The sequence below is a fragment of the Drosophila rhopaloa genome, unplaced genomic scaffold (genome assembly GCF_018152115.1).
Source record: "Drosophila rhopaloa isolate 14029-0021.01 unplaced genomic scaffold, ASM1815211v1 contig_178, whole genome shotgun sequence".
Lineage (NCBI taxonomy): Eukaryota > Metazoa > Arthropoda > Insecta > Diptera > Drosophilidae > Drosophila > Drosophila rhopaloa.
The window spans coordinates 3,403,133-3,426,502 of NW_025335059.1; the positions used below are offsets into that span (position 1 = coordinate 3,403,133).

Genomic DNA, 23,370 nt, shown 5'->3' on the forward strand with positions numbered 1-23,370 from the left:
CCAACCCATTCCAAGCCCCCCCCAACCGTAATTCCCCCGGCCATTCCACTGCAATAATAAGGCAACCAAACAACATTTGTTCTTTCTTTACTGCACTCGGTTCGCTTCTCGTTGGAATTTATGCATGCGCGTAAAATAATAATAATACAGAAAAGAAACAGCAGCAGCCAGCAACAACAAAGGCAAGCAACTACAATAATATAATATGTATGTAGCCAGCGCAAGCAAAATAATAACGGTGAACATTTTTGTGTGTGTCTTTATACTCTTACGAAAGGTATATTTTATTTACAAAAAAAGTGTTTGAACTGACAAAAAAATTATATAATGGGGACGGGAGATTGCTATTTTTAAAAGCAACAACATTCTGAATAGTTTTTATAGGTTAATTTCTACTTTATTAATATTAAACAGGTATATTCTGAAAGTGTCTGATAATATATACATATATATATGTACGTTAAAAAGCTTTTACTTATATTTATATCCATTATTTCTAATTAATTAGTTTCATTTTGTGAACAGTTCGACAATAAATTTAATTATAAACCTAGCCTTCACAAATTATGTTCCTAAAGATATATCAATTGTTTAAAAAATACATATAAAAATATATATTTTTTAAAATAATAAACCGAAATATTTATAGGGGAGCACTTTCTTTGCACGGATTCAGGCAACTATACTTTTGTACTTAACAATTATATTCCGCCGCAGTATGCCATTTTACGTTCTGAAATCAACATTTCTTGGAAATTCAAAGCAATCTGCAAAGGTATGCTATATTTCGGTTTGCGAAACCAACATTACCATTCTTGTTTGTTAATATTTTTCGAGTTTTTTTACGTGCTTTGCATTCGCATGACTCCCGCTCTAATTCCACCTCTGTCCCTCTCGTATTTTAATTCGTTAGTGGTGAAGTGCCAGGCACTTGGCAGTTGCAACACAAAGGAGGAGCAGGACGAACAGGAGGAGCAGGACATGGCCGGAGCAGGTGGAGTAGCAATGACGAATATGGGAGTGGAATTAAAGGTGGTCCCTCAATTGGCAATGCACGGTGCAAGCATTGCATGCTTTGTATGCGTTCATTTGTGGTTGACTTTGTGTACATGGATATGGTTGTATGGTCTAATTAGAGCATAACTGTATGGCGGTATATGAAGAGATGCGGACGCGGCGGAATGGTGTCAGAACATTCCAGAGGGAAGCTAAATGCAGCTTATGCCAACTAATGAAAGCCAATTAGGTCCACTTTCGACCATCCCCCTCCAATTTCCCCTATCACCATCATTTAACATTTGATGAACACAAATTGTATCTATGCGTTTTCACAGGTTTTGCTTTGTTCTGCCCTTGATTGAGAATTTAGTGTGCATTTCGGTGCTATTGAGGGAGGTTTGCCTAGCTGTATCTTTATTATTATTAAATTTAAGAGTCAAATTTATCATTTTATAAATTTTCCATCGGATTAAATTTAATTAATAAATAAAACCAACTAATTATGATGAAATATGGATCTAGTCAGTTGGATGTGTTCAAGTTCTTAACGTTTTTAATTATAGGTACAATTAAAACAGAATTTACTTTATGCAGGGAAGGGTAATACATTTGGTAGTTAGCTTTGTTACATTATAAAAACTGTGATTAATTAGGCTCCTGTCCCCCATAAGGTATTGTTGTAATTTGTAACGTCGTACAACTTAAATATAAAACTACTTTTTACAACCAGTTCTTAACTTTTCACCTTGAACATGCTAAACCATTTCTAGTTTAACTAAAATACTGCAACGCTCTGCTTAAGCTCCTCATTAAATAATCCCCCGACCGTTCAGGATCCCCTTAAAATTGTTGAGCAGATGTCTCCATTATCGCAGCTCTGCTCAATCGGATGCTGTGGCCAAGGCTCTTACCGTTTCTCGCACTGAAAGGCGACGCCACGCCCCCACTTTTGGGGTGGGGCGTGGTGTCCTTGGGAGTTTCGCCAGTCAAATTTCATTGTTGGCACAACTCGTTGCATACTTTCGGGCAACACTTGCGAATGAAAAGCTCTTCAGAGTGAATTTCGCAGCTGCAACTCGCATCCAACTGGGTAAATGGCAGGAGGACGAGGGGAGGAGCAGGAGGAGAAGAGGAGGCGGTGGTGAAGTGCTGCTCGCCCCGCTCTGCCAACTGCATTACGGAAATCCTAATGCGGCCAACAAGCGTTTAATGTCCTGCCCGGCAGTCATTAAGCGGCAGTGAGAAATGTTGAAATGTTTAAAAGCTTTTCGCCAACTCTAGCTCCAGCTCCAGGTCCTCTGCCAGCACCCGAAAATGGCCATCTAACTGTTCTTTGGCTGGCAATAAATTTTCGCGGGTTTGCCAGCAGTTTTTAAGTAGGCGACTGGTCTTCCAGTGAGCAAACACTAATCTAACATCAAGGTTGCGAGTCGTAGCTGCAAGAAACTTAAGTGAGCAGGGAAAATGTATTCAAAGAGTTTTTCGTTACACTTATTGTTTAGTGAAATATAGGATTTCAAAACGTATACCCTTAAACTAAAAAAAGGCTTTTAGTTCCTTACCCATTTAATCACTCTTAAAATGAAAATGTTGTGCTGGTTTAGTGATTCCATTAGTAAGTAATTAAAGTGTTAAAAGGGGGTTTAATTTGCATACACATCTAATTGTTATTACATCATTATAATTATCATTCATATTTTGATACAAACATATCAATCAGTGAGTGGTAGTGACAAACTTTTAACTAATTTGCTGATTTATTTCTCCCAGTGTGGTGCTGAATTACGGAAGAGACCGTGGTTTTCTTTCGGGGTTGTTTATGCCCCTATTGACTGCCCGCGGAGCGAGACGCGTGTAAGTAGGCAACACTTGTCGAGGTTCCGCCCTTGGCCATATCTCCCCACCTTAAGCTTCCCTTTTGGCCATGTTCATTGTCAACCTGCTGGCGGTTGCTCAGATGGTGGCACTCGCTTTTGAGGACCGCGCTCTCCTTGCCAATGCAATTAAACGCAACTGCAGTCCCGGCATGGTTTACTATCCTGTCCCGTCCTGTCCGCATGAAACTCAATTAGGAAAGTTCACCAGGAGCGGAAGAGCGGAAAAAGGAGGAGGATGGGCGGAGCAGAAAGGTCGAGGAAGAGTGCCCGCCACAATATGAAATTGGTGCACGTTGGCTTCATAATTTCATTATGAGTGCGCCGTGCGAGGTGCAAAATATACGAGTCTGGCAGAGCACGGGAGCCACAATGGAGGGGAACTCCATGAGCGTGGCAGGATCACCATTGCTTCTTGGTCAGAGCCTTCGCATCCGCTTGGACTATGTAATTAGCAGACAGCTAATTGCACTTCAATGGCCAAGTAAGTGGGAGCTCTCCCTCTTTCGGAGCTGGAAAGTCTGCGAAGTTTTTCACACGCCAAAACGGAAAGTTGCGGGGTAAATGTAAAGGAAATGTGAAAGTTGGCCAAGAGTGTGAATTGTGGCTTTGCGGTCTTTTAAAGACACACTCATGCACCACTGGCAATATGGCAATGGGGCATGTGGGCGGAGCAGACTCCAGGTTTATGATGTGGTTAACCAGGTGCAGGCGAGCGGCTTGGGGGCGTGAAAAGTAGGTGTACGATAGGTCATTAGGTGAGTGGGGTCAATAGCGGTGAAGCCGGGAGAATGGGGATAATGGCATAAACCTGTGGCCAGCACGTGTTTTGCAAGCTGCTATATAAAGTGCATTTCGGAGGAAGTTTCCCTTTGGCACTTAAAATGTTTTTTCTTGTGTATAAGTTTCTACTTGCTTTAACTATTATCCAGAATATCCAAAGGGTGCTCAGTTAGTTTGCATTTCAAGGTCCTGATTACAAAAATTAGCTTTACCTCGAAAATTCAAATTAAATTAATTGTTGCTGTTTTAAAAAATATTAACTTATAAAACTAACTCAAAGAATTCTTTACATCTCAATTGAAAGTTAAGAAGTTGCATTTGCCATTGGTCTGAGTTTAAAACTGAAATCCAATTCAAATTGGAAACTGGAATTAAGTGCAAGTAGAAAAGCACACACACGGCTACATCCATCGAACGCATAGAGATGCAGATGTACAAATATCCAAAACGAAACACGTTGACCAATACATATAACCAGGCAGAAAATTGCACGTGTTGCCAACAAGAGCTAAAGCCACAACAACAACAACAGCGAGGCAACAACATTTCAAGCGGCATTTGCAATCCGTTCTCGAACAGCATTTATAGCATCAGCAGCTCCGGTCCCTTTTTCGTCGTCCTAACAAGAATTGCTGTCAAAAATCCATTGAATGCAGCACTACACTTAAATTCAAATTTAGTATAGTCAAAAGTAAGCAACCTAAGTGGTTTTCCATAAGTTTTTTTGTAAGAATAAGGCAAAAACAATCTCGCTTAAAAACAATTATTAACCATTTTTAATGTTAATAAAAATTATTATACTTTAGCGCCATTTACAATAAGACAGAACACCATGGGAAATTATGTATAAAAATTAAATTTTACCAAAAACATATGTTTATTTAAGAAATGTTTATGTTGATATATATAATTTATATATATAATTTTGAAAAATGTTTTAATACAGAATGTGTATCAAAAATAATTGGTTACAAATTGGTTAAAGAAACTTTTTCTAAGAACTAGAAAACAAGTAATCGAAAGTATTTTGAGTGCATAAAGGGAATGTGGCAAGATAGAGTGAGAATGGGCATTCGACAATTACGAATTGCAGGGCTTGGCCAGATACCATCCACAGCCCTCCTAACATACCCCCTCCCCTTTGTTTTGCAAATTTATGCGACAAAAGCCGCGGCCAAGCCGCGCCCGAAACGCGTCCAAAACGCGCCCAACTAGCACGACACTTGCAAATTGCATTAAAAGCGGTCGCATTCAAATCGCACAGCGCCTACCGCCAAAGCCACACCCCTTTTCCGCCCCCAAAGCGTATGACGTATTTCTTTTCGCTTTTGTGTTTTTCCCTTGTTTTGTTTAAGCTTTTTTTTTAGCCCTTGTGCTACAAAGTTTTTGTTTGCATATATTTTGGGGCTGGTTTTTGTAATTTTGGTTTTTATTTGTCAAATGGAGGAGTGTCGTAAAAACCTCAGTTGGTAGTGTAAAGCACTGAATTCATAAAACTTTTTGTTCGACTTATTGCCTAGGATTCGAAGGCTTTGACTGTTCAAAACGACGTGAAAATGTGTTTAATAAAACCCAAATATCCAGGTTATTGTAATGTAAAATACAGCATAAATTCCTGTCCAACTGTAGTTTGTTGGAAACTGACTAGAAAATACAATCAAATTTCAGTAATAAGCTAATGAAGGCATTGCGAATTGATGTATTCCTGTTTCAAATATATAAATTATATATAAGAGTGTAAAATCGTATTCGACTTCCTTTTACAATACTCACGCATTAGCCTGTAAGCTAAGAAAATATACAGATTACTATATAGTTGTTTTGGTGATTCACAAAATATTAGTATTTGGAATCCGATTAAATATTTACGAATTATCGTATAAATAACATCAGTCTTATGCCCCAAGACATTCAAAGACCTAAATAATCAATGACCTAAAGCTTAATATGTTTAGGAAATATTTGTCAAAATCAAGCTAAATTCGATTCGCAAAATGTTTGCTTTAAGTATTAAAAAGCATAGCTTTTAACTTTGCGAATACAAACAATTTATTTTCATTGATAAACAAATTCTTGAGATTTATGCAGCTATTCAAATAATGTTCTTTAATCACTGCTAAGTACGTTTTTGCGGTTGCATCAACTTTCCACTTAACGTGCAAAAGTTGCTTTTGTTTTCGTTTTCCGCTTTCACTTTTGGGATCAATCCAATTTGTGAAACACTTTTCGCGTAAACAAAACCACGAATAAAGCTGCAAGGCACACGCTTTGCTTCATTGAATCTGTCCCTCCCGATTTTCCTCGCTTTTCTGACCATCACTTTCAACGGAAACTTTTCAACGCGCTCTTTGTCTCGTTTTCCTCGCTTTTTGGTCGATCAACTTTATGCTGTGGCCCAAACTGAAACCGAAAAAAGAAACCTAAAAATCTATAAACTGTTTTTCGACAGGCAATGGAATTGGGGGAAAGGGAGTTTGTGACATCGAGTTTGGCTTTCCAATTCAATATTTTCGATTTCATCGTTGACGGGAAATGTGTTTCGTTATTTTTCCTATATTTTTTTTTATTCCCACGTAAACTCAGACTTGGCCAACAATTTGGTGGCATAAAAACTGCGAATGAATGAATTTTAAATAAACGCAGGCTCGACCCAAAGCTAAAGCTTTTCTTATGGTCTGGGAATGTTTTGCATTGGAAATTCTATGGGACCTCCGTGAGGAGTTGGGGAAATGTAAATCTACAAAATTTGTTTTTTTATTCCGCCCCTTCAGTTTTTGCCTGCTTTCTTTGCCGCTGTTTTTGTTGCTCAACTTTTTACTGGCCTGGCTTTTGACTTGGACTCTTAGCGGTGTAGGCTGGGGGTGGTGGGATGGAGGTATGGAGGGGGGTTGGACGCAGACATGGCCAAGCTGTTTGTTTCCAATTAGAGTCGCCGGGCACCATGGCAGCACCTAGGGGCCGTATGATAATTGGATTGCCATGCATGGAGGACACACCCGTGTCCTTTTCTACACAGCAGAAAAAGTTATAATTAACAATCAAATTAATGGCTTTAATTAAAAAACATTAAAAACTTGTTCCTGCCTTTGCAACTGATTAGTTTGTCTTTGTATTTTTTTATTTGACTTTTAGTTTTACCAATTAGACTCAATTAGGCAACAAAAAAATCGTCTGTAATTCCAACGTTTTCTTTTACTAGTATTTCGGTAGACTGAGAAAAATAAAGTACATAAATGAAGACTTACAAATGATTAGGAAGATATAATAGATTTGTTATTATTTAATTCAACTAAGCATTAACCATCCCATTATTAACAGTAAACAAAAGATATTACCATAAAAATAATAATTTGGTAGATCCAGAGAATAAGTATCATATTTGTATATAATCAATAAAATTGAGATCAGTTGTTAAATTAATGAGGCTCCTAAAAATTCAGTAAAATAAAAACGGAGTAGGAGGTTTTCTAGAAAAATTCGATCCAACAATTTTAATTAAAAAATTGTTTATTTTAAATTTCACTTTTTTTTCATTGTGTAGAAAACTGAGGGAAAGAGAGATAGAGCTGTACAAGGCTGAATGGTTCCTGTTTTTCTGCTTCTCGCTTCTCAGCTGGTTCTCAGCTTACCGTTGGCTGTTGGCTGTTTGCTGTTTGCTGTTTGCTTGTGCTTTAACAGATAAATGGACAGCCCCGTGAGGCAGCAGACGGAGATGGCGAATAAACGGCAACAACTACATACATAGCTGCAAGGAGCCAGGGGGGAAAGGAGGGGCCAGGGGGAGAACCCGGCAGCAAGAGGCAGACAACAAAGAACCGTCAACAGTTGACAAGTGGCTGGCAAGGAGTGGCCAAAAGGGGCGGGGGCGGGGAAAGGGCAGAGAAGGGCTACAAAAACTGTAGCACGCTTTCGAGAGCAGCGGAAAGTGGGCAGCGAGCGGTAGAGATGAGTGGGGGCTATAAATAGTTGCAGGCGCCTTGGGACTAAGAACTATGCCAAAGGATCCAAGCGAGGGGGGAGGGGGTTGCGGAAGGGTTGGGACACAGGGTTAGAGAGGTCAGCGTTTGGGCTCAACAGTTGGTCGAGGTACAAAGTGGGAAGAAAAGCGAACAAATGTGAACGATAAATTAAAGTGCCTTGAATATTGAGATTATATTACCCAGAATACAAGAAGCTTGTAAAACCATAATTATTATTACAAAAACGTATTATTTTTGTATTACACCTTGTTTTACTTTTGGCTATTCAATAAAGTAGTCTTTATTTGATTGATAACAAGAAAGGAAAGCTAACTTCGGGCGGAGCCGAAGTTGATATACTCTTTCACAATATTCTGTAAATTATATTGGTTGACCATAAAACCCATAAAAAATCCCAACTTCCTAACTTTACAAACACTAAAGTTCCAATCGTTCAGTTATATTGCAGCTATAGGATATAGCCGGCCATAACTTTACCAAATATAATCCGATTTCTAAGTGGCATACCTCTAAAGACTTGTGGTTGGATTCTCTAAAAATCTGCATTCAAAATTTTCATTTTAGCGATGACCGACTTTTTGAGCCATTTTCATGTTGGTTATTTTTAAGTTTCCGATGAGTTGCCCAAAAGTGACCCACAATTGGACTCCTAGATTCCATAACTTTACCAAATATAATCCGATTTCAAAGTGGCATACCTCTAAAGACTTGTGGTTGGATTCTCTAAAAATCTACATTCAAAATTTTCATTTTAGCGAATACCGACTTTTTGACCCATTTTCATGTTGGTTATTTCTAAGTTTCAGATGAGTTGCCCAAAAGTGACCCACAATTGGACTCCTAGATTACATAACTTCACCAAATATAATCCGATTTCAAAGTGGCATACCTCTAAAGACTTGTGGTTGGATTCTCTAAAAATCTGCATTCAAAATTTTCATTTTAGCGAATACCGACTTTTTGACCCATTTTCATGCTGGTTATTTCTAAGTTTCCGATGAGTTACCCAAAATTGGACTCCTAGATTCCATAACTTTACCAAATATAATCCGATTTCAAAGTGGCGTACCTCTAAAGACTTGTGGTTGGATTCTCTAAAAATCTGCATTCAAAATTTTCATTTTAGCGTTGACCGACTTTTTGACCCATTTTCATGTTGGTTATGTCTAAGTTTCAGATGAGTTGCCCAAAGGTGACCCACAATTGGACTTCTAGATTCCATAACTTTACCAAATATAATCCGATTTCAAAGAGGCATACCTCTAAAGACTTGTGGTTGGATTCTCTAAAAATCTGCATTCAAAATTTTAATTTTAGCGACGACCGACTTTTTGACCCATTTTCATGTTGGTTATTTCTAAGTTTCCGATGAGTTACCCAAAATTGGACTCCTAGATTCCATAACTTTACCAAATATAATCCGATTTCAAAGTGGCGTACCTCTAAAGACTTGTGGTTGGATTCTCTAAAAATCTGCATTCAAAATTTTCATTTTAGCGACGACCGACTTTTTGACCCATTTTCATGTTGGTTATTTCTAAGTTTCAGATGAGTTGCCCAAAAGTGACCCACAATTGGACTCCTAGATTACATAACTTCACCAAATATAATCCGATTTCAAAGTGGCATACCTCTAAAGACTTGTGGTTGGATTCTCTAAAAATCTGCATTCAAAATTTTCATTTTAGCGATGACCGACTTTTTGACCCATTTTCATGTTGGTTATTTCTAAGTTTCCGATGAGTTGCCCAAAAGTGACCCAAAATTGGACTCCTAGATTCCATAACTTTACCAAATATAATCCGATTTCAAAGAGGCATACCTCTAAAGACTTGTGGTTGGATTCTCTAAAAATTTGCATTCAAAATTTTCATTTTAGTGACGACCGACTTTTTGACCCATTTTTATGTTGGTTATTTCTAAGTTTCCGATGAGTTGCCCAAAAGTGACCCACAATTGGACTCCTAGATTACATAACTTCACCAAATATAATCCGATTTCAAAGTGGCATACCTCTAAAGACTTGTGGTTGGATTCTCTAAAAATCTGCATTCAAAATTTTCATTTTAGCGATGACCGACTTTTTGACCCATTTTCATGTTGGTTATTTCTAAGTTTCCGATGAGTTACCCAAAATTGGACTCCTAGATTCCATAACTTTACCAAATATGATCCCATTTCAAAGTGGCGTACCTCTAAAGACTTGTGGTTGGATTCTCTAAAAATCTGCATTCAAAATTTTCATTTTAGCGTTGATAGATTTTTTGACCCATTTTCATGTTGGTTATTTTTAAGTTTCCGATGAGTTACCCAAAATTGGACTCTTAGATTCCATAACTTTACCAAATATAATCCGATTTCAAAGAGGCATACCTCTAAAGACTTGTGGTTGGATTCTCTAAAAATCTGCATTCAAAATTTTCATTTTAGCGTTGACTTTACAAACACCAAAGTTAGGCATTTCCAATCTTCCTAACTCAAAAAACACCAAAGTTATAGCCTAGTTTGCGTAGAAACGGACAGACGAACGGACAGGCGGGCATAGCTAGATCGACTCTCCTGGTGATCCTGATCAAGAATATATATACTTTATAGAGTCGGAAATGTCTCCTTCACTGCGTTGCAAACTTTTGACTGAAATTAAAATACCCTCTGCAAGGGTATAAAAATGTCGGATTATGATCCGACCCATAAAAAGTTCAATGAAAGTTTATTGCGAATAGCGGAGCCAAATGATTTAAAGCAAACATCAGTGCTTTATCAATTCCAGAGGTCCTAGTTGTTGATTACTTTCCTAAACATTCTGTTTAGTGATGGAAAAGCTTTATCTCCTGGTTAAGGTTTTCCACTGATGGAAAATACCCGCCAGCGCTAAGAGTACCGGAACCGTATAGAAAAACACAGGTACCCAAGCCACAGCGACAAGGTAATTTAGCTCACAGCCACGAAGCAGACTCAACAAACAGGCAAAAGGCCGGTGCATTGTTGCGGCAAAATCAACACAAGCACAAGCACCCCGTCAGACAGTGCGTATGTGGAATATGACCAACATTGCGTATGCAGAATATTAACGACGATGTTTACTTGCACTGCTCGTGGCTTCACTGTGGTTAGATGGCAAACACAGCGATTTTCCGGAAAATCCACCATGCTTTATCTATATTTTCTATGATACATTTCCTACAAACAGAAAAAAGACTGCATTTTATTGAATAATAAACAAGCGTTTTTATGGCCACATCGCCTTTTAATTATGCAAATTAATTTTTAACGTTTTTGTAGTTTTTCAGTAAACGAAATGTTAAAAATGCTGATAAAACTAAAGGGAGATTGAGGTTGGGCTAAAATTAATGCCCATGAAAGACTTTAAGTGTTACAACTTCTTTAAACGTTTGCCATCCTAAAAGATTTAAACTACCTCCATTAGACTTTTCCAAGCCCAATAGAAAAGCCGACTTTTTGGATGTTAATTTGCAAGAAGGTCAAAGGAAACTCATAAGAGCTCTACAACATCAAAGCAAGAGGCTCAGATAAAGGGCAGATCAAAAAAAGTAATAGTAATAAAAGAAAGCAGATAAGCGACAAAACCGAGCCAGTGAAATGAGAAGGTAGCAAAAGCAAAAACGCAGCAAAGTACCTGAAGAGCAGATAAGTAACAAAGCACAGCACAATCGCAATAACCCAGAGTATTACAAATGACTGCAAAGGCCAGAGGTTAGCAACAACGTATACAACCGCAGTGGAGGAACGGTTGAGACCATAAAGAAATGAGAGAAACTATTCCAAAGTCATTTGGCAAGCGTTGAAGGACGCTGGAGAGGTCGGAGGTTGGGGGTCGGAAAAGGGCAGGCCAAATGTAATGGTAATGTCAATGGGCAGGGCAGTTGCTCAGATGAAAGGAGCAAGAAGTGTTTATTGCAAAACAAACCAGCAACAGCTTCACAAAACAACAATAAGTGTCGGCAAAAACAAACGTAAAATATTTGCCTGCAACGGTAAAGAAAGTGGGAAAGTGTTAAATGGAATGGAAATGGAAATAAATCGGCACTTTAAAGAAACCCCAAAATGTATGGAGAACAAAAATATCATATTTAGGTATTCAAATAACTTTAATACAAGATTTTATTTAATCACAATATATATTCAAATTCTTGTAGAATTATCAATATTATTAAATGTTAATAATGCTTAATTATGTTAGCTCTGTTCAGCGATGTAAATAATCTGGGCATGACTCTTTTAATAGGTTGGGCACTAGCTTTATGAGTTTTCTGGACTTGAAACTTCGCTTTTTCCTCTTTTTCATTTTCAAACACTTTTCCCTTTCCACTATTGTTGCACTTTGTTTGCACTATCCCCTTAAGGGACTTGGCCTGCGCCATCATCGTCTTCATCGTTGGTCACCCGTTGGCCTCGTTAAGTTTTTGACAGGCCAACTAATTTCAGGGCAAAAAGGACCAAAAGTGGCCCGAGGACAGTGAAGGGCGAGCGCGAAGTGACACTTTTTCACCCCTTCCGACTCGACTTCAACTGGAGGCCAATCAATCTTGGACCCGGAGTGCTGGCAGGCAGTTCAAGTGCCGGCCAAACCCGGTTCACTTCATCTTCATTCGTTTGGGCAATTGCCCGGCTGTCTCCTCTTCCCTCTCCGTTCTTGCCTCCTTTAAACTGCGAGTATTTTCCCTCTTTCGTCCTTTTGGGGCGTCCTAACGACAATTGCAAATATGTTGCAATTTCCCGGTTTTGGGGCCAATGGTCGAAGGTTGCTTTTCCTGTTGCTGGTTTGCTTCTCCTCTCTCCATCTCCATCTCTATCTTCATCTTCCTCTTCGCTATTTCCTTTTTCTACTCCTCATCCCTGACAGGACATGGCAGGCTGAGCAGAGCCAGAGGACCTCCAAAATGTGTTGCAACTGCCTTTGCCTCCGCCGCCTCATTTCAGATTTTGGGCTCCATTCCGCTTCTGCTGCCATGAAGATTGATCACAGTTGGCCAAACTTTTTGTAGCCCCGCCTGCAATTTTTATTTCCGCCACCGCCTGCTACACCCCCGCCCCCTGCGCCTGTCGTTTAATATGAAAAATTGCGCGCAAATATTTGCAAACGTTGCACAGCAGGGTAAAAAGGGAAAAGGAGCCTCGTCTGGCTATCCTAATTGTGAGAATTTGTCAGTTTTGTTGCCGGGGTCAGATATTAATCGTTTGCCAAGCAAACTATTTTTTTGCCGGGAATTTCCATTTGTGGGAAATGGTACTGTGAGAATGACGTAAATTGAGCGCAAAAAAATATGTGTGGAAATTGTAAATTAAATTAAAGTATTTAAATAAATTGTAGTTTTATTTCGGTTGATGTGGACTTTGGTTACCATATATTAGCCATTGCTTGCATAATAAAAAGTTCTTAATCATATAGGTATATGACAAACAATTATAAAAATTGTATTGTTTATGAAGGACAAAATAATAAACTTTAAGCAACTAAAATTTTAAGTACAGTGGAAGGAACCTTTAATATTGTCGCGTGTAATGAATATATTACTCATTAATTAAATAGAATTAATGTGTACAATTTAAAACGGATTCAGATTATAAAAGAACAAATCCCTTTTCCTCGTTTTTTTAACCCTTTCAGCATTTCTAGGAACTCTTTGAAGCTTAAGCTACATCAAGGGGATCAAGTCCAAAGAGCATTGGGGAATAAAATAGCAGTGAAGATTAACCGGAGTAGCTTACCGTTTTCAAATGCACTTAACGAGAGCACGAAATCCCATTGCTAGTTGTTAACTCGGCTTCATTTGCCGCAGCCTTAAATACTCTTCGCGATTCACTTTTCGCCCCGAGAAAAAAACGGATAATAAAAACATTAAAGAAGACACAGAAAAATAAACAGAAAGCGAAACCCGAAGCCATTTCAAAAGAAGCGAAAAGCAGCGCAGAGAATCCATAAAATCTAACATTAATTCCTTCATTTTGTGCTCAACAACAGCGAAAGTTAGCAAAGCAGGCAAGGCCAAATGGAAAAGGAGGCGGATGGAAGGATAAGTTGAAAGTGGCAAGAGGCAAAAAGAATCTTTAGCCCAAGTTTTTCGCATTTTCTTCCTCTCGATTTTAACGTTTTGCTTAAGCCTCGAGGGAATCGGCGAGGAAAGGGGGCGTGTCATGGCCTAACGCTCGACTGCAATTTGCCAAACGCGCAAGGATGGCGAATCGAGAAATTGGCCTTAGACCAGCAGGAATGATGGGAATTTTCGAGCGCGACAAGTTTGCAGGAGCTATAAGGGAATCTATATCCATAGATACATGTACAGCGGAAAAAATTTTATGAAAGACATAGTTTAAATTAAAAATGCAATTCTGATCCCGTTTTTCTGAAACATTGAAGAATGTATAAAACAATATATTTTATTTGTTTAAAAATGCAGTATTGTCTTATAAATATTTTTTCGTCTAATAATCATTATTTGCTAAAGGTCAGAAATGAGTTTCCACATTAATATTTTTGTTAAAATAATAATTCCAAATTGGTTAAGAGTCCCGTTTTGACCAAAATTAGACCACCCCTGCAATGGTCTAAAGCAATCAAAATTACAATGCAATATAACTAAAACCTTTAAGTAATATTAATATTTTCGGTGTACGTATATATAGGTTCTTGTTGAGCGGTTTATCTCTGGCTTTAAAAATGAAAATTGAAAATTGCTTGAATTGCATTTCGCTCTCGTTTTGATGAGAATCCTCTGGGGGTTCGAAAAGGGCGAAATGGTAGGTGGATTCCCCCCTTTTGAACTATGAGGATGGTTAGGCAAACATCTGCTGCTACTCGTTGCAATGCTCCATCTTTTTTGGTAGTGCCGAAGGCAACGCGGCGTATGAGCATCTTCGAGATCTCTTGAGTTTCACACTGCTTGGAGACTGACAAAAGTTGGAGTGCCATGTTTGTTATGAAATCCCCTCTGATGCCGTCTTGTCCCACCACTATTGCCCTTTTCTTAAGCCTTACCCTATGCCCCTTTAGTTAAAATCCCGTTTAATTAAACCATTAAGTCTGGCATGGCCTTTAGTAAGAGTTTTCCACATTTGTGTTTGCTTCCCACGCCAAGATGAAGAGGCAATGCATAGCCAGACGGGGATTGCCTTTGGTTTAATGAGCAAATGCTCCACGCTCACCGAAAAGTTGTGTAATTGAAATTGCGGATGTGGCGAGGGTAAGCACTGCAAATGACTTTCTGTTTGCAGTTTTCGCTTTTTGTTGCGCCCTCTGTTTTTAACTTAGTTTTGTTTTCGCGCTGCATTTCAAACTTACCTCAAATGATTTATTTATTTGCTGGCTGCACTGATTTGTTTGGAATTCACTTAGGCGCCAAAAGTTCTGCAATGGAAATAATAGAGAAAAGTTTATTATCGGGTTATGACGAACAGAGGGTAATAGTTTTAAAGGATTAAAAAAATGTGGTAATGTTCATTCTGTTGGCAGTTTTACAACAAAATGTATGTTATGGCTAAAATTTGCGTTTAAAATTAACAAAAATTTCTGATTATATATTGGGCAATAAGGGCAGTAAAAATAAAGCATTATAAAATGGAATTATTAATAAAAACAAAAATGTCAACTAAATCACATTTAATTTAATTAAAGCGCATTAAAAAACATTTAGTTTTTCTTTTTGATTCAAGCCCAAATTCTATGAAAATCAAATTAATCATTAAAAAGAATTTAGTTCAAATGCTTGTTTTTGTGCACCTTGTTTTACATTGTCTAAAGCCTGCCATCATTAAGTGAAATTAAACAAATTTTCTATTTTGGTGGTGCCAATTTGACTAGTTCCCACTCTCGGCAGGCACTTGTCAAGGCGCTTAATTATATCCTCGATAGATGGTCCAATGGCTTTGTCACATTCTGATGACCACCTCGAGTACCTCCAACGCTTTGAGTGCATAAATCTCTGGGCAATCCCTTCAACTGCAGCAGTGACAAGCTTGGGTTGGTCAAAAGGCAGGCGACTAAGCACAAACTGGGCCCCCGAGCAGTTTCCATTGTCTGTGGGCCACATGACGTATGCGCAATATGCCCGTCAACTCGACTGAGCACTTAATTTAAAGCTGCTTTCATCAACAGTTCTCAGGTCTGGTGCTCAATTTCTGACTAACAGCAAACAAAATAAAACTCCAAGTTCACCAGCAGACAATCCCACGCCTAGTCCTCCTTCCTGTCTGCATTTAATTATGGCTTTACACTGGCAGCCAGACAGATGGACAATTAGTGCCGGCCATGAATTATGAGCTCTCGGCTTTTATTTTATTTTTTGCCCCTCGTCGGGTTAAGTAAATCATGGTCAGCAGGATTCGGACTCGGGGCTCATAAAATCACTTTAAACAATAGCTGGTGAGCGGGCAAAGGGGGATCGGGGGTTGACTATAGCAGGGCCAACAAATGTGTAGTTAACTATTATGGCTGCCAGGAGTCGGAACGTATGCCGAGCATAACTGAACTTTTGTGCTTCATTTCCGTTTCCGGTTGCGACTGCACATATGCAAAGCATACTCGGGAAAGGGAGGGGTTGGAGGGTACGGCGGCATATGGATAATGGCAAAACGTGCCGAAAGCCAAAAAGTTTATGAGCAGAAAAGACAACGTCAGGAGCGGGGGCGTCTAGTGAGGAGGCGTGGCCCCAAGAGCAGCTCGTTTGTTTTGACTTTCAATTGGAATGCTTTCCTCCAGGCCCCAGGCTCCTTTGCCTACTGTGTTGCTCCTGCTTTTTTTTTTGTCTGCCATCTTTTCTTCCGCCATGGGAGAACTTTTAGCAATTTGTTTGGCGCTGCTTGGATCGCTTGTGAAAGCTTCATTTATGCAAATATTAATGCAAATACAGCGTAGTGCTGGAGAAGAATGCGGACAAACACAATGATCTAATCTATTGCTTCATTATTTGAGTTTATTTCAACGGCTTTAAAAAGAGAACCTAAGTATATTATTATATTATTTTTTCGTTAGTTATGAATTGGTTTAAACTTAAATTAAATTCTTTTCAATTTTGTTGTTAAAAGTAAAAGCGCTTAAAAAAAATGTTAAACTTAAAAATCGTATCCCAAATATTTAAATTTGTAATCAAATATGATAATATTTCAATAGATTTCCACCAACCAGAATCCATATTTATCTTGCTTACAGGAATTTGTCGGATACAACACTAAAAATATTTGTAAAACAGAAAAAGTAAGGAAATAGGATAAACATAAATGAAAAGAAAAAGGTTTAGAGACAATATGGACAAAAAAACACACAGTCCAAAAGGGCGTTTCTATAGCATCAAATTGAAGTCTTCTTCCACAGCAGTTTCTTGTCCTGTTCAATCTTCTATTTGTCCATCTTGTTAACCTTTCTCTTTACCCTTTTCTCCGCCCCCATTGTGCTGCTTGTCAAGATAAAACTTAACTAAGCTCAACCCAGTCGACTGTTTGGCCCAATCTCTCATAAAGAAGTCTGAGAAAACAAGGCCAAAACTGAGAATTGTTTTGGCCTTAAAATTGTGGGTCAATTGTCGTTGTTGTTCGTATTTCACATTGCTTTATCTGCTGCCAGTCCTGCATTTTTCGATATTGTATGCACATTTCCATGGTATTTTATGTGACAGGCAAAGCAACTATGAAATGGGAAAAGTTTTGCATTTGCCATTCAGCCCTTATTTTTCCTTAAAGACTATACATGTGACAGTTGGTAAACATAAATCTGGGAAAAGGGATAAATGACAAAGTGCAAATTTGCTCTAAATAAATTATCAATTTTTGGGGCAAATTAAATTTTCAGGTTTCGTTAGAGATCCTTTAAAAAACAATTGTTGGAAATAGAATTTATGACCTTAGCATGAGGAATTTAATCGAGCGTGAAATAGAGTAGAGTAGACGTAAAATTTCTTCTTATACTTTAAAGATCAAAGAGAAGTAGAAGCTAATTACCTTGTAAGTTCAGCATTTTGAAAAACTAAGGGAACTCAATAGAAATGAGTGGAGAAAATAAGTCCAAAGCTTAAGGAAATCTTTCTGTTTTGAACACATCTCAACTGTTTGTCATCAGGCTCTCTCCATGGAATAAAAAGCTGATTGGAAGAACAAAACTCATTTTCTCGACTTCTAATTCTGAACAAAAATTCCCAGTAGCTGGGTGTCAAAATCAGGCCGCATTGGATTCCTTGTCCTCCCATTTCTCCCTTCTGGCTTGAAACAGGAGAAAGGCGCCGACAACAATGAATGGATATATCTGCAGCTGACATGTGTATAACAGAAAGGGAGGGAAGGCAGCACGTAAGACAGGGACAGAGACAGAGACAGAGTCAGACACTCTGACATCGTGTTCCATCAACCGCACAACAAAAGACAATAACAACAGTCCCTGCAGAAGCAACAAAAGCATCAACAATAACCCGTTGAAGATGGAGATGAAGAAGGATTTATTGTCGGTGGACCGAGGGCATCGTAATGCACATTTGGGGGTCTAAGGCCTTCAGGAGTTGGTCGATGTCAGAAGTCTTGGGTATCAAAAGATTAAATCAAATTGGAGATCCCGAGGGCAAGAGGAACATAAAAATGTTGCCTACATTTTAGCGTCACTGCAAGAGATGGAAATGGCAATGCTAAATTCGTAAAAGAATTTATAAAGTGTATATACGAAATAAATTTAAATAATTTTATACAAATTTGATTCCACTTCCATAACTAAAATGTTATATTAAAGAAATCTTTTATTATTATTATATTCATCTAATGGCCAAGATTGCTCTAACTCAATCATTGCTTAAATGCTCATAAGTTGTAGGACCATTTTCTTGATACGTAAAGGTAGAGTGCTCCGGGTATGCGCTTTTCACCCACATATTTACATACTCAGACATCTAATTCCGACAAATTCAAATTTGCCAACTCATCATCCAAATCTCGCTCCTTATCTGCTTTCCTCTTCCTTTTTCCTTTTAGCCTATCCATAGGGGATTACTCCGCTTGCGGGCTGCCATTCAATTAAGTCATCATCGCCATGCATCTTGGCAGCATTTAACACGCAAGCAACTCCACCCTGCCACCCAAAACCACCCAGCGTCATCCGCTTAACCCCATAGCCACTTGTCGAACATGATAAATTTGTGGGAAAATGCCAGTTGGTCCCGTACAAAAAAAGGAAGGGGTGGGGGGGGATACATTTCGTGACTTTCTTTCCATCCCTTTTAAATGTTATTGCATTTTTAGCACCACCCATTCCCCCCGCGAGCTGCGTTAATTTTGCGCCAGCTGTCAAATGTCAAAATGTCAAGTGAAACAAAATTTTCGCATCATGAGAAATGCATGTCAGAGTCACACAAAGTCTCCATGGAGCGCGAGGGGGGAAGTGTGGGATGAGTGGGGTTGGCAAAACTAAGCGTCAGTCTGTTTTGCCCCCCCCTTTTCCAGTTGCCACCCTCCGGAACCGCCAATGAAGTGGTTGCCTGGCTGGAATCGTTATCGAGTTACCCAGTCGGAGCTCGCTCCATCATCATCATCATCATCATCATCAAACGGAGTGTGGAAGGGATGGTAGGGAGCTAGGAAGGGTTAAGTGGGGTTAAGGGAAGGGCTTGGGGGGAGAGGTCGGGGGCAGGCGGTTGAGCAGCATCAACATCATGATAATGCCCATTATTAGCAGTGGCAAAGCATTTGCATGCATTTTAGAATTTGTATATTCCGCCAACGCTGCTGCTTATTACACTTTGCAACATCCAATGGGATTTATGTAATAGAACTTATATTAAAATTATTATTAATTTAATATTTAGGTTGCCTTTTAATATTAATACGTCAGAATTTTTTGGTGCCAATGAACGGAAAGATAGTTTAACTTTGTCACTAAATTAATTAAATAATTTTATTTAATAAAACAGTAATCTATTGGTACAAAAATTAATTAGAAATGGAAGCCAGAGTACGAATCTGGGGTTAAACTTAAACCCCGTTCTTGTTGATTAGTGTCATGACTAGAAAGGGGAAAAGTTGCGTGTCAGTGGTGCGTTGTGCATCTGTGGCGGCACAGACTCAGCCGCAGACAACGGCCCACGAAAACAGCTACCACTCTGCCAGGCCCTGCTCTTTTCTCCCCCCTTGAATCCCCGAATCGGAACCGATTTATGCGCACATTATAAGCAATTACACGGCCAAGCCAGCTGGGAACTGGCAACTGGCATCAGTTCCAATGCCACTTCTGTGCACATTCACAGCCAAGGCTACAGCCACATCCCCATCAACTCCCATATCCATTTCGATAACTATTTCGGGCGCTAATTGAATCAGCGACTCTTGACGGGAGTATCCCACCTCCCCGGAGGTTAGGCCATGATTTGATTTGCCGCTCAAGTGTTCCATAAAAGAAGCCACTGCCAGACTCTGGATATGAATATGCATGAGCATTAGGGTGCAGCCTTACCAGGTAAAATTAGACAAATTATGGACATTACGAGTGTACTTAACCAGCTAATGTTGGAATGGTTTGTACTCATTGTATGTTTTAAAAGTATAAATAGAGATTAAATTCAGAACCTTTAAAGTTTTATTGAAAACGTCAAAATCTATTGGCTAAAGTCGGCTAACCCTACGTATGAGTGATGCCCTCAAGTAAACAAACATTCTGTTATGACTAATGTACATATTAGTACATCTGCCTACGTAAACCTTGATCAAGTCGGCCTGTGTGCGGTTTGTGTGCCATCCGACACTTTGAGTGCCGACAGGCCCAGGGCCAAATCAATGCAAATGGGAATGGGAATGGGAATGGAAACGACAGGCCATATCGTCCTCCATACTTACCTCAGTCTCTGACTTGATCCCTGTCGCAGGCATTTCAATTGGGAGGTGGTATAATTAAATTTCACCTGCCTTGGGCCGTGCGAAGGTAGTCAACGACTTAATGGAGTCGGATCTGCATGAAATTGCTCATCAAACGTTTTGCCGGAGGAAGATCCACTTAATGCTCTTAGGACCAAATCTCAGCTTTGGGCTGAGGCTTAAATGGATTTCCGTATAGCCATGTCCGGCTAATTGCAGCAACTTAACTCCACCCACAGTTAAGTACCTTTCAATATGTTTGTGGGGCAGAGTCATATTACTTTCCAATTATTCAATCATGCAAACGAAAAGGCAAAATGTCAAAGGTAAATATCAAAAGCCAAAGGGAAAGTAACCACAATAGTTTAAAGAGAGAAAATACAATATGAAATTAATAAAGTTCAAGCGCTTGGTAAGGAAAACCTCAAGTAATAACCAAAGGGCTCGTTAAAAAGACAATATGCTTAAATAAGAATGTAAAATACTCTTTTGCAACGCAGGTATTAATTTATTTTATTATTTAATAGTAAGGGTAAAAGGATAAGCTTGTTAAAACAGGAAAATAGCAGTTTACGAACTAGATAAAAACTTATTTATTTGGGATATTTTAGAAATGCAAGTATTTTGTTTATAAAATGTTCATAGCACATTTGTACATAAAGAATAATATTAAATAAATTAAATTAGTTTATCAAACAACGCAATCTTGCGGGCTTTTTTCTATTACAGAGTATTCAAAACGGGTCGAATGTTAACTTAACTCGGAAACTTAATTAATTTCGTATGCCTCGACGCAATGGTTTTTTCCATTTGAAGCTCTTCTGGCTTCTTTTTTTTTGTTTTCCTTTCTTTTTTGACATCTCTTCTTGTGATATTGACGTGGAAGAAACTGGCCTGAGGAGTGGGTGGAAAAGTGGAGGGCAAAAAGTGCTGGGAGTCGAGAATAATCAACGCACTCATTGAGAAATGCAGCGCGACATTTCCGCTGCCGCTGGCAAGGCGAAAACGAGTCGGAATAAAAAGGGGGAGGTGGGTGATTCCGCTGGATTCTGCTTCATGGATGTCGCCCTGAAGGTGTCGCCCACGACTGCCGTCCACCTCTTCCCCTCTCTCATCCACTTGTTATCCCTCCAACTGTCTCTGATTCGCCCCTTTACCTTACAACCTCTATATGTATATGTACCTATACCATCCCCTCCCACCCCGCTTTCATGGTCTGTGCTTTGTGCCTTGGGCGGCGTGTCGGCTGCGTGATTTATGTCACACGAAATGCAAATACATGAGTAAACATGCAAGTCCCGGCACGTACAAATATACACATCCCCATATGTATGTGTATACAAGCCCACTCGGAAAAAACTTTTGCGCCAATTCCAGTTTTTGTATATCAAGTAACAAATCAAGTAATTCCTAATTTCTTTTGTGGCAAGTTAAAGTTTTTCGCATTTGTTTTTTTAGCTTAATTTTCCTTATTAAGATTTGAATGTAAAATTGAGGGCTAAAACAGCTGCTTTCAACAGTTTCAGAAATCAATGCTTAAATAAGAACTTTTGAAAATGAAAGATGTTTAAAAATTTAAATTACCATAGTGTTTTTTTGTGTGCATGAATAGAGAATCATCCATATGCATTCCCACATATATTTATATAGTGGGAATGGTTATGGAAATGCGGATCGGAGTGGAAATGGGAATGGGAATGAGAATGAGAGTTGGTCTATGTGGCCGTCTAACACAAAGTGGAGACCAAAACATTTCACGTTCCTCAAATAAACTGCACACGAGCGGATTAGAAGGGGGCTGGCGGACGGAAGATTGTCGGGCATTTTGACAGTTGGCAGAACATTCTTTCTAATAAATTTATGCGGCATGCGATATGCACTGGGATAGGGGTCTTGGGGGACAGGGGGCAGCCCCCCGAGATTCGGGAGGCAGACAAGTGAAATTTAACTGTTATACATGCGTTGCTAAGGATGCGACATAAAGGCACATTGTTTGTAAATTTCTTGCAGCCACTTGTTAGTACAAAATTGCTGGTAAATATTTACTAGTTCAATTTACAAATTGTTAAGTTTGCGTTGAATAATTTAATAATCTATTTTGCAAAACAATGTCAACTTGATCGTGTGTATATTTAAAACAATATACACATATTAAATAAAGTTCACACAAAAATATATGATACAGTTATTAGCTGACTTAACAAATTTTGATATTAAATTGAAAATCAGAAATATACGAAGTTTTTTTTTAAGGGTATATATTTTTCTAAACCAATGGTATACAATTTTTTTTAATGTTTGTTTATTTATTATCCAGACACATTAATTATTAAAAAAGTTTTGATAATATTTTTACAAAGCGCTATCAGCGTTTAAAAGCACGTGTGCATAAAATGACTTATTGAAAACACGCCAAGTGAAAAAACATTAATTGGATTTAATCACTTGATTAAAACACATTAACCAACGGCAGCGCGCAAGTCAAAGAATGAAATTATAATTAACAGGTATTCTGATTGATTTTGGTGCACTTGCAACAATGTGTATAAAATTGTTATGCAATTTAAAATTACTTCAATGCATATTTATACATTCTGAACTGAGTTTAACCGCGTGTGTACATGCACAAGTATAAACCCACATACACTCATACATATAACATATGGCCAAGTGTTATAATCTACTAATGAGCGCAACAAAATGTAAATCAAACATTTGACTTTAATGCATTTTTAATGTGCTCAGCTGATGCGAAACGTTCGGTTGGATAAATGAATGAATGAATGAGTGGCTGCCTGATTGATGGCGACATTTTAATGAGGCCCATTGGCAATTCGCTCTAAATTCGCATTATGCAACCGAACTTGCACCTGTTTCATCTCCATACCCGCTTGAAG

General features: G+C 38.7%; 1 protein-coding gene across 3 annotated transcripts in view; it reads right to left on the reverse strand.

The window, feature by feature from the left end:
- The window catches only part of LOC108037040 (trophoblast glycoprotein), a 48,168-nt gene that overhangs the window by 4,143 nt on the left and 20,655 nt on the right, over positions 1-23,370 (reverse strand). For all 3 annotated transcript variants that reach the window (XM_044459078.1, XM_044459076.1, XM_044459077.1), the window contains one exon: positions 14,937-15,002. The gene's annotated coding sequence lies outside the window, so the exon portion shown is untranslated. The remainder of the gene's footprint in view (positions 1-14,936; positions 15,003-23,370) is intronic.